The sequence below is a fragment of the Cnephaeus nilssonii genome, assembly GCF_951640355.1.
Source record: "Cnephaeus nilssonii genome assembly, chromosome: 11".
NCBI classification, from domain to species: domain Eukaryota; kingdom Metazoa; phylum Chordata; class Mammalia; order Chiroptera; family Vespertilionidae; genus Cnephaeus; species Cnephaeus nilssonii.
Genome location: NC_137082.1, coordinates 35202034 through 35220582, shown reverse-complemented (window position 1 = coordinate 35220582; position 18549 = coordinate 35202034). Strand labels below are relative to the sequence as shown.

General features: G+C 48.4%; 1 protein-coding gene across 2 annotated transcripts in view; it reads right to left on the bottom strand.

The window, feature by feature from the left end:
- The window catches only part of RALY (RALY heterogeneous nuclear ribonucleoprotein), an 89930-nt gene extending 85635 nt beyond the window's left edge, over positions 1-4295 (bottom strand). Inside the window, exon 1 of one of the 2 annotated variants that reach the window (XM_079784169.1) lies at positions 4277-4295. The gene's annotated coding sequence lies outside the window, so the exon portion shown is untranslated. Of the gene's footprint in view, positions 1-3893; positions 4105-4276 lie in introns of those variants that run through there. The other variant, XM_079784168.1, reaches the window with a different exon arrangement.
- Positions 4296-18549: the final 14254 nt, after the last annotated feature.

Here is an 18549-nt window from a genome sequence, read left to right as displayed (position 1 = left end):
AACCTTATAGTCAGAAAGGCAGACAAGGCAAGGGTCCTCTTGCTTCTATTTCAAGGGTAGGAGGTCTCTTTGGAAGATACAGAAGGGGTGAGTAGAAATCTCGAAAAACGCTTCAGTAAGAGGGAAATTCACAGAGTTTGGGGGGAAAAGAAGTTAACCAGAGGTACAACCAGGCCTGGGTTCCTGCTCTGGGGCTGCATGCCACATTCTACTGTAAATTCAGACTAGTAATCATTTTGTATTTACAGAGCACCCTGAGGTTAAGGGAAGCACTAAAAGTACCAGCTTTGCCAATCACAAAAGGACAAATATTGTATTATTCTACTTATATGAGGTACCTAGAGCAGTCAAATTCATAAACACAGAAAACGGACTGGTGGTTGCCAGGAGCTGGGGGAAGGGAGGAATAGGGAGTTAGTATTTAATAGGTACAGTTTCAATTGAGGAAGACAAAAAAATTCTAAATGGATGGTGGTGATGGTTGCACTACAATGTAAATGTACTTAATGCACAGAACTATACATTTAAAAATGGTTAAAATGGTAAATTCTATCTTATGTATATTTTCACAAAATAAAGCATACCAGCTTTAAAGTTATACTAGAGGCCCGTTGCACGAAGATTCGTCCAGAATAGGCCTTCCTTCCCCTGGCTGCTGGCACTGGTTTTCCTCCGGCACCCGGGACCCAGGCCTTCGCTCAGGCTGGAGCCTTCAATCTTCACTCCAGCCAGAGCGCTGCTCCGCCCCCCACCCTCCCCGTCATAGCAGGCGTCCTGCCCCACGCCTGCATATGCAAATTAACCTACCATCTTTTTTGGGTTGATTTGCATACTCACTCCTGTTTAGCTGGTGGGCATCACAGAGGTATGGTCAATTTGCATATTTCTCTTTTATTAGTGTAGATTGTCTCTGAGAAAGTCATGTAACCTCTCTAAGCCTGTTTTTTCTTCTGTAAAACAGGGATAATAATAATATCTAAGTCACACAGTTCCTCTAAGAATTAAACGAAATGTTCCACAGAAAGTCCTTAGTCCAGTGACTGGCAAATGGTAAGTGCTTAATAAATATTAGCTACTATTTCTACTACTCACAACTACTACAATGCGCTTTCACAGACATGTTTCATAGTCCCTACACAACCCTGTGAGAGTTCACAGATAAGGAAATTGAGGCTCAGAGAGCCAAAATGAAAGGCTTAGATGATTTTACATCAAATCCTCTGCCCAGGAGAGGTTTCTGTCCTGTCCTCGCCATTTATTCAGTGATCTAAGTAAGGCAGTGCTCTTAGCTGTAAAAACGCTAACTCCCTCACAGGACTGGATTAGAAATGAAATCAGATAATGGTAACAGAAGAGTATTATAAAGTACTAAACAATAAAATTGGTGACTCATGGGAACTAGCATATCTGTGCACAAAACCTGGTCTCCTTCTAATGCTAAACTTGAGCATGGAGAGTGTCTGAGATTAAACTTCCTTGTGATTTCAATATACTCAGGATTCCTGGTCTTAAGGCCTGCATAAGTAATTCAATGCCCTTTCAAAAGGTAGCAAGGGCCCAGCCAGGTGGCTCAGTGGTTGAGTGTAAACCTATGAACCAGGAGGTCACGGTTCACTTCCAGGTCAGGGCACATGCCCAGGTTGCAGGACCAATCCCCAGTTTGGGTTGTGCAGGAGGCAGCCGATCAATGATTCGCTCTCATCATTGATGTTTCTATCTCTCTTCCCCTCTCCCTTCCTCTCTGAAATCAGTAGAAATATATTTTTAAAAAATAAAAAAGGTAGCAAGGTATGGTAGAAATAAAAATACTACTGGACTGAGAAGCAGAAGACTTGGAATTTTACTTCTGATTCTGTCACTAAGACAGTCTGTGAATTTATTTATTTGTTTATTTTTTAAGTGCATGTGCCCTGACCAGGATTCAAATAGTGACCTCCTGGTTCATAGGTTGATGCGCTCAACAACTAAGCCACCCGGCAGGGCCTGTCTGTGAATTTAGACTTACTTCCCCTTTCCAAGATTCAGTTAAATGGGAAGGCGGGTTGGGGTGGGCAGGCTGAAAAGCTGTACCAGATGACCTGTAAGACCCCTTCTAGTTCCTACACACCACAACTCCTAAATCCAGAATATTGGAAAGGGGTGAGCATAGCAGACCTCCAGACTCCAAAGAACTAATGCAAACATCAAGAGACCCCTCAAGCCGAAACCGGTTTGGCTCAGTGGATAGAGCGTCGGTCTGTGGACTGAAGGGTCCCAGGTTCGATTCCGGTCAAGGGCATGTACATTAGTTGCAGGCACATCCCCGGTGGGGGTTGTGCAGGAGGCAGCTGGTCGATGTTTCTCTCTCATCGATGTTTCTAGCTCTCTGTCCCCATCCCTTCTCTGTAAAAAATGAATAAAATATATATTAAAAAAAAAAAAGAGAGAGACCCCTCAAGACCTGGCCTAGAAACTGCCCTGCCTGATTTTTAGACACTCCCAACACCACCATCAAACACACTGAAAAATTAAAATACTTGCCAAAGTTAATTTTAGTTCCCTTTTACCCCTCTGGGTCTTATATGAAAATAGAAGAAACAAAACCCTATTTGAAGGCAGGGAGCTGAAGCAGTTGACTTAAGCCACTTCCTGCTCCTCCTCCCCCAACTAGGAATTATACATCTGAACACTATAGAGAACATTCAAGGGTTGGAGGAAAGAACATGCCATAAACGAAAGAGAGAATGGACCTCACTGTTTATAATGACAAGCTTTCCTTGAGCCAAAAACCCAGGGAACCTCAGTGTGCTGGAGATCTGCAGTCTCCTACATCCATCAACTTCTAATGGGCAATACTAGGGGGAAATCCATAGTAACGTCCTTTCCCTTGGACCTCCAGGAGCCCCAGAATGGGATTTCATCCATAGCACAGGGACACTGGCCCGGGAGTCAGGGAGAAAGGAGCTACGTGTTTAACGGCGCCACCCAAGGGTTCCGTCAAATGACAGATGGCAGAGGCTCACCCTCATAAACAACAGGTACTAGCACCACGGCTTTACACTTCTGTGGCTACTAACTGCGATCTGAAGCCAATTCTTGAACCTCCCTGCGCCTTGATTTCTCCTGGTGTATCGGGGATAACCCAGGAAGGCCGCTGTGAGCATTGAGTGAAATAAGACTTGTGAAGTTCCTGAGTCAAGTCCATTACATTGTACCTGTTGGTGTTAAACACTTCTCTCACATATTACTTTCCCTCCCGGAATCTACCAACACCCTTCGAGGCGACTTTCTATATTTACCCCATTTCACCGAGGGGCAAACGGAGGCTCGGCCGAGAAGGGGGCGGCGTCACGTGCGGAACCCAGCCTCAGCTCGAGGGCCCGTGGTTGATCCTCTCCAAGCCCAAGGTGTGTCACGGGCCCGGGACCCGCGTAAGGGGTGGCTGAGGAGGCGCTCGGGCCCGTGGGGAGCGAGGCAGGTCCAGTTTGGCGCGCCGCCGGGAGCCCGCAGACCCGGCCCGAGGCCTCCCCCGCCGGCCTCTAACTCCCCCGCCTCCCCTTGCGGGGCGGGGCGCGAGCACAAAAGACTCCAACTTCCTAGCGGGCGCGGGCCCACCCCGCCAACTCCGGACCCCGGACCCCGGACCCAGGCCGGGCCCGCGGGCAGGCAGCGGCCAAGGAACGCGGGGCGCCCCGGCCAGGAGCGGGCGCGGAGGGGCCGGGCGGCGGGCCCGGGAGGGTAGGAGCTGAGGGAGGGGCCAGGAGTTACTCCGGCTCGCGGGACTCCCAGGATGGCAACAAAAAAAAGAGTTTCCAAAAATAGGCAGCGGCCCGCGCCAAGAAGTGGGCGACCAAAAAGGAACAAGGGACACCCCCCTCGTCACCCCTGAGGAGACGCCCTCGGCTCCCACTCACCCGTGCCGAGGTCTAGAGGCAGCCGCGCGGCGCGGAAGGCGGTGCCGCCGCACTTGGGGGCGGAAGGGAGGGAGGAGGCGGGCCCGGCCGCGGCGTGGGAGCTGAGCACACGCGCGGGAGTCACTCCCGCCGCCGCCGCCCCCTCAGCTCTCAGCTCTGCCCGTCCCGCTCCCGCACCCCTAGCGCGCGCCCCGCCGCACTGACAGCGGCGCGGGCCCCGCAGCCGCGAGCCCTTCCCTCGGCCGGTACCACCGAGGCGCGCGGGGGTAGGGGAGCCCCGAGCGGCTTCCCTCTAGTCCGCCCGCCGGCCGCTCGGGCCCTGGCCCCAGGCTCTCCCTCTCCCCCTCCACTGCCTGCCTCCAGGGAGGGACGAGGTGACACACATTCGGGGAGTCCGCAGCCTCGCGCTGGCACAGCCCGGCTCCCCGGGCGCGGGGCTCTCCGCCGCCTCAGCGAGGCTTTGGAAAGGTCCGGAGCCGCGGCGAGGAGAGGAGGGGGCGGGGCCGGGGCGGGAACCTGGGGGGCGGGGCCGGGGCGGGAGGAGCGGCTCGTTCTCACCCGCCGAAGGTGGGCTGGGACTGAGAGGGTGACGGCGCCGGGAAAGAGGGGAGCACAGGGCGAGTGTGGGAGACCGCGGAGGCTCTCGCAGAGCGGGAGCCCGGCCGGTGTTTGAAAGGGGGGGCTGTGGGCGGGGCTAAGGGGAGGCGGTGCCCAGAGGAGGAGTCAAGGGTGGAGGGAAGCTCGGGCGAGGCTGGGCTAAAAGGCAGCCCGGGAGGAAAGATTGAGGCGAGACCGGAGGAGAGCGGGAAGGGGGCGTAGCCCAAAGGAGGATCGCAGGGGCGGTGCTGGGAGGGCGGGGCCGGGAGGGGCCCAAACAAATCCGCGGGGGCGGTGCCCTAGGGAGGCTCGAGAGACCCAGTGGGCAGGAGCACCGAGTTTTTTCACTTTCAAGGAACCCAGTGCTTCGTCTGGGAGAGGATCGCTCCTCACTGCCTAGGCTGGGACTGGGCGGAGAAGCCGCCTTGAGGGTGGGTCTGGGAGGAGGTGCTTCCCCCACCTAAAAAAGAGGTCTGGCCGAAACCGGTTTGGCTCAGTGGATAGAGCGACGGTCTGTGGACTGAAAGGTCCCAGGTTCGATTCTGGTCAAGGGCATGTACATTGGTTGCGGGCACATCCCCTGTGGGGGGTGTGCAGGAGGCAGCTGGTCAATGTTTCTCTCTCATTGATATTTCTAGCTCTCTATCCCTCTCCCTTCCTCTCTGTGGAAAATCAATAAAATATATTTTTTAAAAAAATTAAAAAAAAAAAAGAGGTCTGCCCCAGCCGGTTTGGCTCAGTGGATAGAGCGTGGGCCTGGGGATTCTGGTCAGGGATACAAGCCCGGGGTTGTGGGCTGGATCCCCAGTAGGGGGCGTGCAAGAGGCAGCCAATCAACGATTTTCTCTCATCATTGATGTTTCTCTCTCTCCCTCTCTCTTCCTCTTTGAAATTAATAAAAATATATTTTTTAAAAAGAGGTCAAAGTATGTTTACCTTTATCCTTCTGGGGTGCAGGAACTGTTTTATAACTTGACCTGGGTGGTGGTCCTCCCTTCTGAATATTTCTCCTGTGGGAAACCCTCACCTTCACTTCCAGCCTCCAGGACTCAGACAGAGGGGTCTTCCAAGAGCACACAGGGACCATTGCCCTTCAGTCCTTAGCTATAGACCTCCCTGAAGGCTGGGAATTGTCCAGATTCTCCATGCATCGTCCAATATGTGATATCGTGGTTGTATTTTTCACATCGCTGTCTCCAGAACCTAAGAGCCTGGATTCCCGAGAGTCTGGCAGAGCTTGAATTGAACCTCGGCTCTGCGAGAACAGCAGTTATAGCTACAACTTGTGTTTTTTGTCGAACTCAGTGTCTCGCTTCAAAAGGAAAAGAAACCAGATATAAGAGAAGGTGACACTGAGACCAAAGCCAGGAACGTTCTTCCCCCACCTCTTCTAACTTCTGGTTCCTTATGCCTCAGGCCTCTGCCTAAATATCACCTCCTGGAAGAGGCTTTCCCCGAACACCGCCTCCCTTGCCATGAAGGCTTGCTTGATTTCCTAGGCTCCCTAGCAGGTGACAGAGTTCTGGCCATGATATGCAAGTGGAAGTTGCTTAGTTACTTAACCAAAAGAGGTTTTTAAAAAATATATCTTTATTGATTTCAGAGAGGAGGGAGGGGGAGCGATAGAAACATCAATGAAGAGAGAGAATCATTGATTGGCTGCCTCCTGCACATCCCCGACTGGATCCAGCAGGCAACCCGGGCATGTGCCCTGACCAGAATCAACCTCCTAATTCATAGATGGCACTCAACCACTGAGCCACGCTGGCTGGGCCAAAAATGTTTTGTTTGTTTTTTAAGATACAGGCTCAACTGGCATTCATCAGCCTTTTGCACTTACCCCTGTGTTCTGCCTGGAACAGAAATGTGATGCACAGAGGCACAGCAGCCATCTTGAAATACTGTATTGACTTGATAAGAATGGTACAGCAGAAAGACAGAAAGAGCCTGGATTCCTCCAGGCTTCTTATGTGAGATAAAGCCCCATATATTTGTGCCACTGTTACTTTTGATTTTTGCTTCTTGCTGTCAAGAGTATTTCTGACTCATACAGCATAATATCTGGTTCACTGTAGTACTCAATAAATATTAGCTATTGTTATTCTGCTTATATTACTTATTATAATCATAACTACCCTATGCTGTGGGTGTCAGTATCCTCAGTTTAGAAGTGGGGAAAGTCAGACTTCTTCCCAGAGTGGGTTGTAAAGTTTCAATGAGATGAGTAACCGTAATAACAGCCAACATTTATCAGCATTTGCTATATTCCTGGCACAGTTTCAAGTGTTTCACATATATTATTTCACTTACTCCTTACAGAAACCTTGGAAGAAAATGCAATTATTACTCCCATTTAACAGAATGAAGAAACTGAACATTAGAGAGACTAAGTGACTTGCCCAATGTCATACAGTTAACAAGCAGCAGATCCAGGACTCAACCTTAACAGTCTTAGAACAGTGTCTGGCATCGGGATATGTGTGTGTATATGTATTTTTTTATTAGAAAAAAAGTGCAGCTCATAGTTGCTAAGTGACTTGTATAAAGCCATACAACCAGGAAGAGGTAATGAATTTGAATCCAGGATTTGGACCCAGGTCTGGCTGACTCCAGATCCATATCATTAAGGGAATCCCTGTGGGCAGTGTTTAAGAGTCACAGTTTTTGTACCGTGAGGAAAGGCTATGCAGAGAGAAAAGACTGGAGCCATTCTCAAGGTCGCTGTGCCATCCAGATGAAGAATCTGAGGCTCGGAGAAGGAACATGACTCACCCAAGGTCATCCAACTAGAAAGGGACATTGCTATGCCTAGGATCTAGCTCTATTCCATGATTGTGTGGACATAAAGGGTGAGATGGGGGCTGTACATCCCTGATCATAATGAGCCTTGGAGAAAGCAAAGAGTCAAGTGGCAGTGAGGGACAACCCAGCCATTATACAAGTTAAGAGGGCATTAAATTGAAGGGATACTTGCAGCCCTTTGGTTACCAACCAGTGTTCTGACAGCCTCACCATTCTCTATGAGTCCAGCAGGACTTGCATGAGGCACAGAGAGCAACCCTCACACCCTGGCTCTCTACTAAAGCGCTTAATTGTCCAAGAGAAAATAACAGTACTCCTGCCCATTTTGGGTGAAGCTACAATAAACTAATTGAAATTAAATGTTTTGGATCTGGGAAGGGAAAGGGCCACTAGTAGGAAAATACAGAGCATACATTCATGCAACAAATATTTATTCAGCATCTCTGTGCCCAGCATAGAGCTGTGAGCTACAAGTACAGCAATGATCAAAAATAGGTAAAGGCCCTGTCTTCATGGAGATTATATTTGTGATAGGGTTGGAACCTACTCCACAACTCATAGGCACACAAAAAATATATAGATTCTTTATTTTTTTATAATTGACATTTTTTCTTGTGCCCCCTATTATTGAGAAAAATATAAACCTGATTATTAACAATAACTTAGTCTCTTCCAGTTTAAAATGATCTTGCTTAGATAAATACAAGCATACCTCACTTTACTGCACTTCACAGGTGTGTTTTCATCAAAGTTGAGGCAATTTATTGGCAGCTTTTCTTTCTACCAGTGGAAAAAATACAACTCTTGGAAGGCTCAGATGATGGCTAGTACTTCTTAGCAATAAAGTTTTGTTTTCTTAAAATGTTTTATTGATTTTAGAGAGAGAAGAAGGGAGAGAAAGAGAAACATTGATTGACTGCCTCCTCCACACTACCTACTGGGGACGGAGCTTGCAAGCGAGGCATGTGCCCTGACCAGGAATTGAGCCAGCAACCTCTCAGTGCATAGGACGACACTCAACCAACTGAGCCACACTGGCCAGGGTGTAGTACAGTATTTTTAAATTAAAGTGTGTACTTTTTTTAAACATAATGCTATTGCACACTTAATAGACTACAGTATTGTGTAAACATAACTTTTATATGCACTGGAAACTAAAAAAAAAAAAAATCATGTGACTTGATTTATTGGTCTGGAACTAAACCTGCAGTATCCCAGAGGTATGCCTGTAATATCTGTTAAGTAAAAGGTTCATCTTTCTGTGCCCTTTCTCTATCCAAGATGGTTTCCAGGTGTCAGCCAGTCAATATATGAATCCTTGTGCTGTCCTGTTAACCTACCAAGGCTGGGGACAGCATGTGTACTCAAATAGGGGCCACCTTCCCCTCCCCACTGAATCAATGTTAGGGTGGGAGAACCCCTTGCCACAGGAGCACACTTGGCTCATGGACTGGACAAGGCAAAAGTACTGGCAATGTAATGCCTATAGAAATATCCTTCAGCCAATGACCAATGGAGAGTTGATGGTGACCCCGGTGTCCTCCTCCCTCATATGGGATACCTCTGAGGGGTATTCTTAATTGCCTCATTGAGTTCCTTGGTAAGATTAGATTCCATTTGCTCTCAATAGTAAGTTACCTGATCACAGACAATTTTTTGGCAGTTTTTCTTTCCCTGCCTCACTCCCTACTCAACCAATGGTGTTTCCTGGGATCATCCCTCAAATAAACTAGTTGATCTCAAATTCTGGTCTCAAGGCCTGCATCTAAGGAAACCAATCACATATTCAATATTTTTAAGTATAATACCCATTATATATTCTACTAGGGGTTAATAAACAAAAAGTACAAATATGGAAGAAGCCCCTTTATTCATATTATCAAGACAGGTAATTGAACTAATAAAAATATTAGTTCAAATGTGGATTAATCATAATATATGATACATACATACCTTAAACATTTTAGTTTAATTTAAAATAAATAATTGCACAGTTAGTTGACAACCTTTTTGACAGAGGGCCAATAATTTGCCAGAAGGCCGATCTTCAGAAAATTCCACATTGCTCACTAGGCTTCTAGGTGAATAGAGATATGCTTGGGGACAGCTTGAAGTAGAGGCAAGGATGTGACAGAAGGGAATTGGTCAATGGCATGACAGAGCCAGCTCTAGAACTTAAGGCTCTGTCCTAATCCTCATGTCAAGGTTGGAATGCCCCAAGCTTTAAACAGTCACAATTGTGGTGAAGCTGGCTAGTAACCAGCCATCCAGGGGCCCAGCGACAGTGGGCAACTGCTGTCCAGTTTCACATCCCAGGCCAGCTACCTCGGTGGCATTAAACCTGACCCACTCATCAACTCACAGGGACCAAATCCAGAGGGCCCCTAAAAGAGAGTGTGAAAAGTGCCCTGGCTTGTGTTATTCAGTGATTAGAGCATTAGCCCCACACCAAAGGGTCTTGGGTTCGATTCCCAGTCAAGGGCACATACTTGGGTTTCAGGTCAAACCCTGGCCCCAGTCAGTGTGGGTGCAACCAATAAATGTGTCTTCCTCACATCAATGTTTCTCTCTCCCCCCCCCCCCCCACACACACACTTCTACTCTCTAAAAATCAACTGAAAAAATATCCTCAGGTGAGGATTAATTTTTAAAAAGAGAGAATAGTGTGTTATTTTATGAAAGGGTCACAGGATATTTGTTTGGAAAGGTTTTCCAGATCACCCAACCCTGCCATTATACATATGGGCTTCCTAAGCTACTGAATGGATAAAGGGCTTGGTACCAACTTCATAGTTCTTATAAGGACCATTATAATTCATATAAATTAAATTCATTTCACAATTCACAGTGATTTCCCCAGATATCCCCAGCAATGAAAAAGATGAGGAGCTTTCAAGTGGCCTCCCAGGCAATAGATATTCACAGGCAGAGGCTGGGACAAGAAAGGAAGGGCCACATAAGGATGACTGCCAATAGCTGGTACTAAGCATATAAGAAATACCTTCTGGAGACTCCTAGGAATACACATATCCCCTGCTTTATTTTTTCTTTTGCCTCCTCCTTCTCTTCCTCCTCCTCCTCCTCCTCCTCCTTCTCTTCCTCCTCCTCCTTCTCCTCTTCCTCCTCCTTCTTTCCTTCTTCTTCTTTCCTTCTTCTTCTTTTCTTGTTCTCCTTCTCTCTCTCTCTCTCTCTCTCTCTCTCTCTCTCTCTCTCTCTCTCTCTCTCTCTCTCCTTTCCTCCCTCCCTCCCTCCTTCCTTCCCTGACTCCCTCGATCTATCTATCTCTCCCGAGATAAAGGGGAAAAGCACTTTAAAGAAAAGGTATTGCCATAACACAACATTCCGAGTCAGTACTTAATATTTAACTCCCCTGTAAAGCCCAGGCTCTAGGTATATTCTCTCTCACTATATAAGGCAGAAAAGAAAATAGACACTTTATTGTTCTGACTCATTCTCTCTCTCCTTTCTTTAGCATTTCTAAATTAATTTATTACCTTTTATAACCTTATGTAACCATTAAAACTAGAACAGATCCATTCTTTATGAGGAATTGCACAGTATTTAGCTCCTCTCAAACAGAAGACTTCATGTGCATGCAAAAGCTTGACATAAAGCACTGAGGTTATTTGTCAGATCCTTCAAGAGCAGGGTCTGCCTGGTGGGTAGAGGAGGGAGCTTAGAGGCATAAACTTGGGATCAATATTTTATTTCTTTTTAATTATTGGAAAGAAATGTTGGGTAATTGAGAAAATAAGAGTAAGTTTTTCTAACGCCCTGTTCTAGGAGGTGGGAGAGGAGCCCATCCTATGAATTTCCTATGAATATTCATCATTTGAGGGTTAATTATACTGTGATACTTTGGGATTAAAAGGAGAACATGGGGAAGACTTGTAAAGGGCTATTGAGGTCCTATGTGAGTAAAAAAATGATGAGAAAAGGAACCATTGGCTTCTGATAAACGATAGATTAGATTGTTGCCAGGAACATCTCCTCCGTTCCCCTCTACCTTCATGGATGGAGTATATTTCCTCATCCCTTGACTTTGGGCTTGACTGTGAGATTTGCTTTGGCCACTGGGCTTGAAATGTGCTTGAGTTTGGCATGCTCTCTTATAATCTAGCCATCGCCAGGAAAGAAGTATGTTCTGATTAGCCCAATGGTGTGAATGATCAAACAAACTGTGATTCCTCTCTGAAATCAATAAAAATATTTTTAAAAGAGAGGGAGTATGTACCTGGGTTCCAGGGTCAATCCCTAGCCCAATTTGGGTGCATGAGGCAGGCAACCAATCGAAGTGTCTCTCTCACATTGATGTTTCTCTCTCCCCACCCCCATCCCCCACTTCCACTCTTTCTAAAAATCTATGGAAAAAATATCCTCAGGTGAGAATTAACAACAACAACAAAAAGTCAATTCCAAAAGGTTACATACTGTATGATTCCATTTGTATAGCATTCTTCAAACAAAAAAATTATAAAAATGCAGAACAGATTAGTGCTTGCCAGGAGTGAGGGAAGATAAGGATGAGAAAGCAGTGGGGAAGAAGGTAGGTTTGGCTATAAAAGGGCAACACATGAGATCCTTAGGGTGATGGAACTATTCTGAATGTTGACTGTATCGGTGTCAATATGCTGGTTGTGAGATTGTGCTATAGTTTTGTAAAACGTCACCCTTGGGAAAACTGGATAAATGATACATGGAATCTCTCAGTATTATTTCTCATTAGAGGCCCAGTGCACGAATTCATGCACCAGTGGGGTCCCTCGGCCTGGCCTGCGGAATTGGGCCAAAACCTGCTCTCCGACATCCCCCAAAGGATCCTGGATTGCAAGAGGGCGCAGACCAGGATGAAGGACCCCACTGGTGCACGATTGGGGCTGGGGAGGGATGCAAGAGGTTGGCCAGCTAGGGAGGGACTGCGGGAGGGCTTCAGGGTGTGTCCAGCCCGTCTTGCCCAGTCCTGATCAGCCAGGCCCCAGCAGCAAGCTAACCTACCAGTCTAAGCATCTGCCCCCTGCTGTTCAGTGCACATAATAGCAAGCAGTTAAGCAGCCTTAGCATATCATTAGAATATTACGCTTTGATTGGTTGAACGGCCGAAGGGTCAACTCAACACTTAGTGTATTGGGCTTTTATTATATAGGACTAGTTGCCCAGTGCACGAAATTCGTGCACAGAGGGGGAGGGGTGTTCCTCAGCCTGGCCTGAACCCTCTCCAATCTGGGACCCCTCAAAGGATGTCCTACTGCCGGTTTACAGGGATTGGGCCTAAACGGCAGTCAGACATCCCTCTCAAAATCCAGGACTGCTGGCTCCTAACCACTCACCTGCCTGCCTGCCTGCCTGATTGCCCCTAACCACTCTGCCTGCCGACCTGCTCGCCCCGAACTGCCCCCCGTGCTAGTGTGCTTGCCCCCAACTGCCCTCCCTGCTGGCCTGCTCACCCCCACCTGCCCTCCTAACTGGCCTGCTCGCCCCAATTGCCCCCCCACTGTCCTGATCACCCCCAACTGACCCCCACTGATGGCCTGCTCACCCAAAACTGGCCCCCCTGCTGGTCTGCTCACTCCCAACAGCCCCCCCCTACTGACCTGATCACCCACAACTGCCCTCCCCTCTTGGCCTCTGCCTGCCTCTACCTTGGCCCCGCCACCATGGCTTTGTCCAGAAGAACATCTGGAAGGTCTCCTGGAAGGTCTCCTAGTCTAATTAGCATATTACCCTTTTATCCCTTTGCACTTGCTTGCTTTTTTCTCGAGCTGCTACCGATGCTAACCATGTCGAGTCACACTCGACATCCGAGTGCAAAAGGTTAATAGTATAGATAGAGGCCTGGTGCACGGGTGGGGGCCAGCTGGTTTGCCCTGAAGGGTGTCCCGGATCAGGGTGGGGATCCCCTTGGGGTGTGGGGTGGCCTGGGCAAGGGGCCTGTGGTGGTTTGCAGGCTGGCCACGCCCCCATGGGGTGAGGGTCCCCGCTGGGGGGGCGTGGCCAGCCTCGGTGAGGGGCTGAGGGCTGTTTTCAAGCTTGCCACACCCCCTTCAGGGTGGGGGTTCCTGCTGAGGTGCCTGGCCAGCCTGGGTGAGGGGCTTATGGCTGTTAGCAGGCTGGCCAAGCCCCCCAGCGGGGACCCTCACTCCATGGGGGTGTAGCCAGTCTGGGTAAGGGGCTGAGGGACACCTTGAGCAGAGGCCAGGGCGGGCTGGAAGCTTGGCTTCCTTCATCGCCGGGGGCAACCCAAGCCTCCTGCTCACTCCAGCTCCATGGCCACTGCCATCTTTGTTGGGTTAATTTGCATACTCACTCCTGATTGGCTGGTGGGCGTAGCAGAGGGATGGTCAATTTGCATGTTTCCCTTTTATTAGTGTAGACTAGTGGCCTGGTGCACGAAATTCGTGCATGGGGGGGTGTTCCTCAGTCCAGCCTGCACCCTCTCCAATCTGAGACCCGCTCGAAGGATGTCCTACTGCCGGTTTACAGGGATCGGGCCTAAACCAGCAGTTGGACATCCTTTTCACAATCCGGGACTGCTGGTTCCTAACTGCTCACCTGCCTGCCAGCCTGCTTGTCCCCAACTGCCCCCTGCTGCTGGCCTACTCACCCCCAAATGCCCCCCTTGCCAGCCTGATCACCTCCAACTGCCCCCCGTGCCAGCCTGCTCACCCCCAACTACCCCCCTGCTGGCCTGCTCGCCCCCACCTGCCCTCCACACTGGCCTGCTCGCCCCCAACTGCCCCCCCACTATCCTGACCACCTCCAACTGACCCCCACTGATGGCCTGCTCACCCCCAACTGGCCCCCTGCTGGTCTGCTTACCCCCAACGGCCCCACCCCCCACCAGCCTGATCACCCACGAATGCCCTCCCCTCTTGGCCTCAAACCACCTCTACCTTGGCCCTGCCACCATGGCTTTGTCCAGAAGAACGTCCGGAAGGTCTCCTGGATGGTCTCCCAGTCTAATTAGCATAGATAGAGGCCTGGTGCACGGGTGGGGGCCAGCTGGTTTGCCCTGAAGGGTGTCCCGGATCAGGGTGGGGGTTCCTTTGGGGCATGGGGCGGCCTGGGCGAGGGGCCTGTGGTGGTTTGCAGGCCAGCCACACCCCCATGGGGTGAGGGTCCCCGCTGCGAGGGCATAGCCAGCCTGGGTGAGGGGCTGAGGGCTGTTTTCAAGCTTGCCACACCCCCTTCAGGGTGGGGGTCCCCGCTGGGGTGCCTGGCCAGCCTGGGTGAGAGGCTTATGGCTGTTTTCAGGCTGGCCAAGCCCCCCAGCTGGGACCCTCACCTCTTGGGGGTGTGGCCAGGCTTGGTGAGGGGCTGACGGCTGTTTTCAGGCTGGCCACACCCCCTTCAGGGTGGGGGTCTTCGCTGGGGTGCCTGGCCAGCCTTGGTGAGGGGCTGATGGCTGTTTGCAGGCTGGCCACACCCCCTTCAGGGTGGGGGTTCCTGCTGGGGTGCCTGGCCAGCCTGGGTGAGGGGCTGATGTTTGTTTGCAGGCTAGCCACGCCCCCCGGTGACCCAAGCTTCCAGCCCCTCCTTTGTTTCTTTTTTCTTTTTTTCAGTGCTTCCTTGAGCTGAGGCCAGGGCTAGCTAAAAGCAAGTATCTAGGATTTATTTATCTTCTATAATTGAAACTTTGTAGCCTTGAGCGGAGGCCAGGAATGGCCAGGGACAGCCAGGGCAGGCGGGAAGCTTGGCTTCCTCCATCGCCAGGGGCAACCCAAGCCTCCTGCTCGCTCCAGCTCCGTGGCTGCCACCATCTTTGTTGGGTTAATTTGCATACTTGCTCTGATTGGCTGGTGGGCATAGTGGAGGTACGGTCAATTTGCATGTTTCTCTTTTATTAGATAGGATAACTGCATGTAAATCTATAAAAGTTTCATATAAAAAAGGAAGAATGAGAATGCTTTCTATATGAATGTGGAAAGATATCACTGTTAAGTGATAGGAAAGGGGTCAAAAGAATGCGAGTGTGTACATGCATAGAGAAATGTGGAAGGATACACATGACACTACTTAAAGTGACTCCCTGCAGGTGAGAAGAGGTAGATGGAGAAGGGGCAGGTAGAAGAGGTAAATACAATGCTTGGCTTTTGAATAGGAAAAACTACAAAAAAAATTCTTCTAGCTGCTGTGTGGAGAGTGGATTAGAGGGGCCAAGGGTTGTACTGAAGAGACCAAAAAGGAGACTTCACCCAGTTAGAGAACAGCAGAGCTCTACACTCTTAATGCAGCCTAACCTGCTTTTTAAAACAAATCTATCCGCTCTCTGCTTAAAATCCTTTTCACCCGAGGATAAAGGCTAGCAGCTCAGCATGGTGTTCAAGATATTACAGTGTGGTCCCCAGCTGATTTTCCCAGGCTCATCCTCTCACCGATCCTTGAATCATGAAGCTCTCCTTTGTTTGAACTCTTAAAGTATTATCACACCTCTGTGCCTTTGCCCATGCTGTTCCTGCTGCATGTAATGCCCTTCCTGCACACCTCACCCTTACAATCTTCAACTTCTTAAGACCAAGTTCAAGTTATTCCTTCTTTCTGGATGCTTCTCTGACCAATTCATCTCCTAATGCCCCATTCACAATTAATTGCTCTCTGTTGAGGGCTTCCAAGGCACTTTCTCTAACTGCCATTTTATTACTTGTGATATTGGCATATACTCAGTGTTATTAAATAATTAATTGAGTGGTTACTTGTTTAATATCCTTCTCCCCCAGTTCCAGTTCCAGGATGGTAGGGACCATGTCTGCCACACCCCCTTCCTGTGACAGTGTCTAGAATCCTGGAGTCCACTGCTCCCATGCATGTTAAAGAAGCAGTGTTCTTTTTTTAAAAAAAAATTATATATATATATATATATATATATATATATATATATATATATATATATTTGATTTAAGAGAGAAAGGGAGAAGGAGAGGGAGATAGAAACATCAACAAAGACAGAGAGTCATTGATTGGCTGCCACCTGCATGCCTCATACTAGGGATTGATCCTACAACCCAGGCATGTGCCCTGACTGGGAATCCAACTGGCAACCTTTCAGTGCTCAGTACCTGGTTTGTTTTTTTGTTGTTATTGTTTTTTTGTTTTTAATTAAACCTCACAACGGGTCTATTAGATGGATACTATTATGATTTCCATTTACAGATGGGGCAATTGAGGCTCAGAGACCTGAAGCTATTTGTCCAAAGTCCTATGGTAAGAAAGTGACAGAGCAGGCTTTGAACCCTAAAGCCCAGTTTTCTAGACTTCTTCCTTTGAGGGGTGGAGATGGATCTGCCCCTAGACCAAACTGAAACTTGGTCTAGTTCCACAGTCCTCTTTGCCAAGATGAGTTCCTGCCAACTCTATTGGAGGCTCCAAGCACTTGATGGATGTTCCATACCCATCAGTGGGGGCCTCCAGTATCAGCTGGCATCAGACAGAAGTCTTTCTGACTTCTCCTTCCTGCTGCCCTAGATGAGATGCTAGGCCCTGAAGCAGAGTGCAAGTAGAACATGAATTCTGCTGACAGGGTAATAACAAGGCTTCTAAATCAGCATTTGGACTTTTTGCTTTACATATATTAGTCAGATTACATGTCAGGGATTAATATACATTATAAACCAGATGTGTCGGTTACATATTTCTCTCTGGAACATCTCTTGGGTGCCTCCTGAAACTGCTACTTGTATTAACCACACATTCTTCCCACTATGCTTGCCATGGTGGGGCCACACTGTCAGCAGAAGGGCCGGGAGGGATCAGGAAGGATGGGAGACATAGAGGAGCAGTAATGAACCAGAAGCTGGTTTTTTTACTTTGGAATCAGACCCAGCTGCACTGGATTTCACAGCCACTTCTGTATCTTTCTGCTGTGTAAGCGTTGGCTTTCAGGTTGGTGTCCCCAATGCTTAGCCAGGGTAAGCATTGGGGACACCATGGCACATAGTACCTATTCAGAGGTGGTGGTAGAGGCTGCTTACTGCCTGCATTATGTCTATTCTCTTCTTGTTTCCGATGAACAAAACCCTGACATCATTTGGGAATGCAATGTACCAAGCTAAAAATACCTTCCCAATTTCCTTGTGGCTAGGTATGGGTGTGTGAACCAGCTATGGCCAATGAGATAGAAGAAGAAATATGTTGGGGATTTCTGGGACCATCACTTACTTCTTTGCAATTCCATCACTTTTCTTCCTTCCTGGAACATAGTTGTGAGGATCACAGCTGCAGCCATCTTGCAACCATGAGGTGATAAGCATGAAAACAAAAGCTGGCATGCTAGACTGGAGGTGTGAAAAGATGGGAGGATTCTGGAATCATGTGGCTGTATCTGAGCTTTGGTACCAGACATGTTGTGATATAAGAAAAATAAGCCCTCATTTTCAGTTTGCAGTTATCAGGACTTACTGCACTCCTGATACATTTGCTTTCCGAACCCCTGGGATCCACAGAGAAGCCACTCTTGGTGAACTTCCTCAGTCCTTGCCTCTCTTTTCTGAATTGTGCCTATCACCACATTCTTGTCCATACCTGCCTCTCAGAGAGTTTTTACTGGGAAGCAGTATACCACAGCCACAGCTGATTGATTCAGTGGGTAAACCTGACACTGAGAATTTTAACTGGGCCCAGAAATTTATTCAGAACACACAAACTGGCAAATGCAGCCATCATGGCCCTGGGAGGTATTTGCTTGTACATTATTTTTTTAGATTATTAATATTAGAAAACATCTGACTTCTATAAAAATCTGGATTTCTGACTTCTCTGGAAATAGTGGAAAGTCAGGCATCACCAGGCTTGGCAATGAAGGAAGGCTGCTGAGATGTGGCTATTCTCTCTAGAGAGGCACACACTCTTCCATATTCTATAGTTTCCACCCTGCCCCAGTGCATTCTTACACCTGGCTCTACTTCCACTTATTACTGCTGCCTGCCTGGCTCCTGTAGGCACCTGAGTTAAGACATCTGCTTTAGCCTCTATTAGACCCTTGAATCATGATGATGAAAATAATGCTGTTGATAAAGATAACGACAGCAACAATTATCAACGGTTACTATGAGCCAAGTAGCATGATGATGGCTTTACATACATTATCTTATTTAGTCTTCAAAAAAAGAAGAAGGCCCTATGAGCAGTGTATAGATGAGGCAAGAGGTGCAGTAACCTGACCAAAGCCTCACAGTTTTTAAGCTGTACAGAATTAGAATCCAAGCATTCTGATATCAAAGTGGGCACTTTCCAACTAACAGGCTATACAGCTTTCCCACGAATT